Source organism: Phycodurus eques, chromosome 8, assembly GCF_024500275.1.
Source record: "Phycodurus eques isolate BA_2022a chromosome 8, UOR_Pequ_1.1, whole genome shotgun sequence".
NCBI classification, from domain to species: Eukaryota; Metazoa; Chordata; class Actinopteri; order Syngnathiformes; family Syngnathidae; genus Phycodurus; species Phycodurus eques.
The window spans coordinates 5,468,346-5,476,557 of NC_084532.1; positions in this window are offsets into that span (position 1 = coordinate 5,468,346).

Below are 8,212 nucleotides of genomic sequence, written 5' to 3' on the forward strand. Positions count from 1 at the left end.
TCCTGCGCCGGTGTCTGACGCATCCACCTCCACCTCAAATTGGAGGGAAGGATCAGGGTGCTTCAAGATTGGAGCACTCGTGAAGAGGGACTTAAGCATGGAGAAAGCCCTGTCGGCATCCTGAGTCCAGCAGAAAGGGGATTTGGTGGAGGTAAGTCGAGTCAAAGGGATAGCAACCTTACTGTAGTCTGTTGAAATGATGGTAAAAAATTGGGGAAGCCTAGGAACTATTGGAGCTACTTACAGTTGCTAGGGGTTGGCCAATTGACTACTACCTCGATCTTGATTGGGTCAGGCTTCAGTTGACCTTTGGCAAGGATGTAGCCCAGGAAGCTCACAGAAGGGACATGGAACTCACATTTTTCCAGCATGACTTACAACTTGTTCTCCAGGAGCCTCTGCAGAACCAATCTCACATGGTGATGGTGCTCCGCAAAAGAATGTGAAAAAACAAGAATGTCATCAAGGTAGAAGAAAACGAAGCGGTTGAGCACATCTCGGACGAGATCATTCATGAGACGTTGGAAAACTGCAGCGGCGTTGATGAGACCAAAGGGCATGACCAAATATTCAAAATTACCGAGGGGAGTGTTGAAAGCTGTTTTCCACTCGTCACCTTCTCGGATATGGATAAGGTGATAAGATTTTCTGCGGTCTAATTTGGTGAAAATTTTAGCGTGACTGAAGGGCTCAAATGAGGGATCTATTAGAGGCAGTGGGTACTTGTCTTTAACAGTTATCTTGTAAAGAGCCTTAAAGTCTGTACAGGGGCAGAGTGTGTTGTCCTTCCCCACAAAGTAGAATCCTGGTCCTACGGGTGAGGAGGAGGGGCGGCTAAGGCCGGAAGCCAAAGACTGAAATGTAGGTTTCCATGGCCTCTCTTTCAGGTCGAGACAGATTGTGCAATTTGCTGGTGGGGGAGGTTTATGGCACAGTCGTAAGGGCGGTGAGGGGGCAAGGCACGAGCCAGTTTTTTACTGAAAACTGTGGCTAAATCATGATACATTGAGGGCACTTTAATGAGATCAGGGGGTTCTGGGTTAGCGAGTGACTTCTTGAATGAATCTACTCGTTAGTTAGTGCAAAACCGAGGCATACTGAATGACAGTGAGTGCTCCACCCCAAGATCTTGCCCAATGACCAGTCAGTTAGCGGATTGTGGAGCTTTAACCAAGGGAGACCAAGAATAGCGTGACATAAGGGGGAAATGATGACAAACAGTTTGATGGATTCATGATGGTTTCCTGAGGTGGTGAGCACAAAGGGAATAGTGAGGTGAGTCACTTGAAAAATTGTGCTCCCATCTAGAGCTTGTATGACTTTCGGGACAGTTAGTGGCTCAAGGGGGATTTTTGCTTGTGCGAGAAAGTATTGGTCAAAGTAATCCTTAGCTCCTGAATCAACAAGAATCTGAAAAGGCATGACATTCTAACTGTAATTTAGGCTGGCTGACAGAGTGAAACAGGAAGAGCGGGGGGGAATAAGATTGGCTCACCAGAGTGCTCTTCTCCCCTGATGAGCCAGTCTTTTGGCTGCACTGGACAGGTGACCGCCAGGTGTCCAGCTTGTCCGCATTAAAAGCACAATCTATTGTCCATGTGCCGCTGCCGTTCTGTGGGGGTTAGACGAGTGCGGCTGAGCCTACATCGGTGGTCTGCCCAACGGGGCTATCGAGAGGACCTGGGGACGGAGCCAGTCGATGGCTTCTTCATGCTCTCTCTCTTCTTCGTTCTCTGAGGCGATTTTCAAGTTTTATTGTCAAGGAAATCAAACCTTCCAGAGAGGAAGGCTCATCTCGGGTTGCCAACTCATCCTTAATTTCCTCCGACAAATTCCTAGAAAACAGAGCAATTAAGGCAGATTCGTCCCGTCCACATTCAGCAGCCAATATCCTGAATTCAATGGAATAATTAACTACTGATTGAGAACCCTGTACCAGCGAAAAAAGTCTATTCCTGGCCTCTCTTCCCTCCACAGGGTGGTCAAAAACCTTTCGCAGTTCCAACGAAAAAGTATCAAATGAACTTAAAATGGGAAACCCTATCTCCCAAAGAGTGGTAGCCCACTGGCCCGGTTTACCTCGTATTAGATTAACACAAAAGGCTATCTTGGTCGCATCGGAAGAATAACTAGAGGGTTGTAAATCAAAAACCAACTGAGAGTTAAGCAAAAAACTATTGTACGAACCTAATTCTCCAGAATAACATTCTGGTGTTGGAACAAATGTTTCCCGGGAAGGAGGAGGAAGAGCAGACATGTGAGCGTGGGGACAGAAGGGACTTGGTCGGCACTGGCTTGGTTCGTTTGGGCGAGCTGGGTATTAATCTGTTGAACACTTAGTGAAAGAGTCTGTCGGGAGCCCATTACCACTTGGAGGAGCTGGTCGTGTTTCCCAACCAAAACTCCTTGGGTGCTCAGGGCTTCCTTTACATGGCTAGGGTTCGCTGGATCCATACTATTTGGCCAGATGATTCTGTTACGGGTGTCTTTAGTGCTGCAGATGTGGACCCAAAAGCGAACAGGAGACGTTTGGTTCGAGCAGTAATTCTCAACCAGTGTGCCGGGGCACAATAGTGTGCCGTGAGCGCTCTTCAGGTGTGCCCTGGGAAATTATAAAAGTTTACGTGATTGCTCGAAAAATTATTTATTGACAAAAAATAATGTATCTTTGTTCATCTATTTATGCCAGTGAGGCATAAGTGATAGACAGACCAAATTAATGCTCTTCTAATAGATGGGAGGAAGTACAAGTACCTACAGTAATTAATGTGTCCACTTTTTATGACATTTTTGTTTGCTGGTGTGCTGTGAGATTTTTCAATTGTAAAATATGTGCCTTGGTTCCATCAGGGTTGGAAATCACTGGGTTAGAGTGGATGTTTTGTTTAATATATCAGGGGAGATTACAAGTACAGGAAGTCCTCGAGTTACGACGTGCTCGACCTACGACGTTTTTGCCAGGCTGGGCAAGGGACACGGTGACGAGACGTTTGAAAAGCACTGGTGGAGAAAAAAAACAGGGAATCAAAACCAGGAATTCTCAGACAACGGATTATACAGGAATCAGGGTTGGAGCCCAAAGTGCCACTTGTAGAAGCAGAAATCATCTGGCGCCTGCTCGTCAATCCGGCAGGATCTTTAAACCCGGTTGATTGCAGATTGGTTTCAGGTGCGCAAGAATGAGTGTCTCTCCAGAAGCTGCCCAGCCCAGCCTGAAACAATAAAGCAAACTACAAGCAGTGTGGTGCAGGTAATGAGCCCATCAAGAAGATGGCGCCTACCAGTGTGGCCGCCTCGGTAACGCGCTCTCTAGTATTGTCTTCGTTTTTGTGTTTTTCGTCCGTCTTTGGAGACCTTACACGACTCACTTACACAAGGGGAGACCTGCTAACCATCAAGGAGGCTACTCCGGACTTTCTGTCACCAACTTTCGAAAATCCGCTCAGTTTTTTCCCCGAGTTACTCACCGGAGCGGCGTCCGCGGTTTTCGGCGCATGGATGCGGAAGCGGCGCCACAGAGGAAAACGAGCCGGAATTCAGGTGAAACTCCGCAAGAGAGGACACAGATTGGCCTTCCCGTCGATCCACCTCGCGAATGTACGCTCCCTACCCAACAAAATGGAGGAGCTTCATCTTCTGTTAAAGACCAGTAAAGACTTCGGACGTTCCGCGGCCATGTGCTTCACGGAGACCTGGCTTTGCGACGCTGTACCCGATGGCGCCGTCACGCTTCCCGGCTTCAACATTCATCGAGCGGACCGCGACATGGAATCATCGGGAAAAACGAAGGGCGGCGGGATATGCCTCCATATAAACGAAAAATGGTGTACGGACGTCACGGTGCTCAGCACACACTGCAGCCCGCATTTGGAGTCGCTGTTTCTGAACTGTAAACCTTTTTACGCGCCACGTGAGTTTGCATCGTTTATACTGGCTGGAGTCTATATCACACCGCAAGCTAACACGAGCGCCGCATTGCTAACGCTCGCCGAACAAGTCAACGAAATTGAAAAAAAACACCCTGACTCACCCCTCATTATTCTCGGGGACTTTAACAAAGCTAAACTCAACCACGAACTCCCTAAATACAAGCAGCACATCGACTGTCCTACCAGGGAAAATAATACTTTAGACCACTGCTACACTACGGTAAAAAACGCATACCGTGCTATACCTCGTGCAGCCCTGGGCTCGTCTGATCACTGCTTAATTCACTTAATACCGACGTACAAGCAAGTACTTAAATGTGCGAAGCCTACAGTGAAAACAGTCAAAAAGTGGACCAATGAAGCAAAGATGGAACTTCAAAGCTGTTTAGACTGCACAGACTGGAGTGTCTTTGAAAATTCAGCTGGCAGCCTGGATGAATATACGGACACTGTCACATCCTATATCAGTTTCTGTGAAGAGGTTTGTGTACCAACAAAATCATTTCGGACATTCAACAACAACAAGCCGTGGTTCACTGCTAAACTTAAGCAGCTTCGCCAAGCTAAGGAAGATGCATATCAGAGCGGGGACAGGGCCCTGTATAATCGAGCTAGAAACCAGCTTACTAAAGAAATTAACATTGCAAAGAGGATCTATGCAGCAAAGTTGGAAAAACAGTTTAGCGCGAACGACTCGAAATCAGTCTGGCGTGCATTCCAATCGCTGACTAATTACAAGCGACGATCCCCCCAAGCTGAGAACAATAGCACACTAGCCAACGACTTGAATACCTTCTATTGCAGATTTGAAAAGGACAGTTTCACTCCACACACCAACCCGGCCGCACCCGCGACCACAACCACACCTCTGACTTCTGCGTTAACCATCCATGAACAGGATGTGAGACGCATCTTCAAACAACAGAAGATTAACAAAGCAACAGGACCGGACCATGTGTCCCCATCCTGCCTCAAAGTCTGCGCGGACCAGCTCGCTCCAGTCTTCACTCAGATCTTTAACAGATCTTTGGAAATGTGCGAAGTTCCATCCTGCTTCAAACGCTCCACCATCATTCCAGTCCCCAAGAAACCTGCAATCTCTAGTCTGAATGACTACAGGCCTGTCGCTTTGACATCTGTGGTCATGAAGTCCTTTGAACGTCTCGTGCTGGACCACCTCAAGAGTGTCACAGGTCCCCTGCTGGACCCCCTGCAGTTTGCCTACCAAGCGAACAGGTCTGCGGATGATGCAGTCAACATGGGACTGCACTTCATCCTAGAACACCTCGACAGTGCAGGGACCTACGTGAGGATCCTGTTCGTGGACTTCAGCTCAGCGTTCAATACCATCATCCCTGAACTCCTTTCAACCAAGCTTCTCCAGCTCAGCGTCTCACCTGCCATCTGCCAGTGGATCTACAGCTTTCTGACGGGCAGGACACAGCAGGTCAGGCTGGGGGAGGCCACCTCATCCACACGCAGCATCAGCACTGGGGCGCCCCAAGGTTGTGTCCTCTCTCCGCTGCTCTTCTCTCTCTACACGAACGACTGCACCTCAGCGAACCCGACTGTCAAGCTCCTGAAGTTTGCAGATGACACCACTGTCATCGGCCTCATCAAGGACGGTGACGAGTCTGCATATCGACAGGAAGCGGAGCGGCTGGAGCTGTGGTGCGGGCGACACAACCTGGAGCTGAACACGCTCAAGACGGTAGAGATGATCGTGGACTTCAGGAGGCATCCTTCGCCACAGCTGCCCCTCACGTTGTCCAGCTGCCTTGTGTCAACCGTCGAGACCTTCAAGTTCCTGGGAATTACAATCTCTCAGGACCTGAAGTGGGCGAACAACATCAACTCCGTCCTCAAAAAGGCCCAGCAGAGGATGTACTTCCTGCGGCTTCTGAGAAAGCACGGCCTGCCACCGGAGCTGCTGAGACAGTTCTACACAGCGGTCATCGAATCGGTCCTGTGTTCTTCCATCACAGTCTGGTTTGGTGCTGCTACAAAAAAGGACAAGCTCCGACTGCAACGGACAATCAAAACTGCTGAAAGGATTGTCGGTAACCCCCTACCCACCATTGAGGACTTGCACGCTGCCAGAACTAAGACAAGGGCGTGCAAAATCCTCTCGGACCGTCTGCACCCCGGTCACCAGCTCTTCCAGCTCCTTCCCTCAGGTAGGCGCTACCGATCAACGCTAACTAGAACTAGTAGACATTCCAACAGCTTCTTCCCTCTTGCGATCAACTTCTTAAACACCTAACCTATAATTCCATTACAACAAGCTGGCAATTTTTTGACTTGAGTTCGTTGTCACATTTCTGTGGGGCCAATTATTTATTACTTGTGCACTCACTGTAGTTGTCTCGCCATGCTGCACTATTTGCATATACTGGCCACTCATGCCAGAGTAGCATCTGCTCCATTTGCACACTGATTGAGGAGTATCTGTAACATTTGCACAACCGACATTGTCCCAGATGATCGCACTACTTGTCACTTTAAACCGCATACACTCCTTGAAGTCTCAGCGCCCTTTGCACAATGGTCATTGCACCGGACTATTGCAATATTAGTCGTTCGAACTGCTCTAAGTGCTAGAGGACTCTGCATCTTTTTGCACAATTGTTTTTTGTCAATGTCTTTATGTCCCCAAAGTGTTCTGTAAATTGACTGTTTGTTGTACTAGAGCGGCTCCAACTACCGGAGACAAATTCCTTGTGTGTTTTGGACATACTTGGCAAATAAAGATGATTCTGATTCTGATTCTGATTCTGATCAAAATAAGACGAAGCTGTGCACAATTAAGGACAAAAGCGCCATTTTTGTTTTAATTCCTCGTTAAAAAAAAGAGTCTTTTCCTCATGAGACAAATTCCTTGTGTGTTTTTGACATACTTGGCAAATAAAGATTAGTCTGATTCAGATTTTTTTTTTTTTTTTTTTGATTGATTTCTTAGCCGGCACGGTGGACGATTGGCTAGCACATCTGCCTCACAGTTCTGGGGACCGGGGTTCAAATCCTGGCCCCGCCTGTGTGGAGTTTGCATGTTCTCTCCGTGCCTGCGTGGGTTTTCTCTGGGCACTCCGGTTTCCTCCCACATCCCAAAAACATACATGGTAGGTTGATTGAGGACTCTAAATTACCCGTAGGTGTGAATGTGAGTGCGGATGGTTATTTGTCAGATGTGCCATTCGATTGGCTGGCGACCGGTTCAGGGTGTGCCCCGCCTCCCGCCCGAAGATAGCTGAGAAAGGCTCCAGCAGCCCACGACCCTAGTGAGGATAAGCGGTAAAAGACAATGGATGGACGGATGGATTGATTTCTTTTTTCTTTTTTTTTTATTGTAGAGTGAAAGCTGACTGGGTGGCAACATGGGGGAAATGAAATGCCAGTATTTTGAGGGTAATAACCCGTCAGCAACATATGGAGAGAGAGAAAAAAGACTATCGTTAATTTTTGGAAAGATTAAATTAACTTTTTTTTAACTTTCCCAACACTGACGTTACTTACATACAGGGTGCTCAAACGTTTTGCTCAGTGTCGTCATTGTGAGTGCCTGTATACTACCATCTGATCCAGCAACACTTTGAGTCATATAGGTGAAAAACGTGGCAAATGTGGTCAGGGAGGAATAATGGGTTATGTACCCAAACAGCAGAGGGAGGGATACTCGAGTACTAAAATAGTGAATAGTTGCAGTCCTACATTCAGTTCCCCCATTATATTGTCCTATTTCTATTATTTAATAAAAACCCTGCTTCGGGTCCCTGTGCCATAAATATGCAAAAGATTGCTCATTAAAATAAGAAATGATTAGCAAAACTGCTTCTCAAAGAAAATAAATATTTCGAGCTGTTCTCTCTCTCTCTCTCTCTCTCTCTCTCTCTCTCTCTCTCTCTCTCTCTCTCTCTCTCTCTCTCTCTCTCTCTCTACCTACCTACCTACCTACCTACCTACCTACCCTCTGTTTTTAGGTACCCAGTCATTTGAGGAAGAAAAACACATTTGCACGACTTGAAAGCACACACTTGAAAGCCACCGTGGTCGCTAAACTAATCGGAGATAGTGAAGGGTGGGGACCCTCCGTCTGATTGGCGGTTTGCAAGTCTGTGTGCGTGTGCGCATGCGTGTGCGTTTGAAATGCGGGCGCTCGCATACATGACGCTAATGACGGCGAGCCGGTAGCTGCACAGTTAGAGAAAATTGAGCGTCATTAATGGAATTAGTTCCTAAGCCTAACGACACCGCTACAATGTTGGAGCATTTTGGATTGAAGCCAG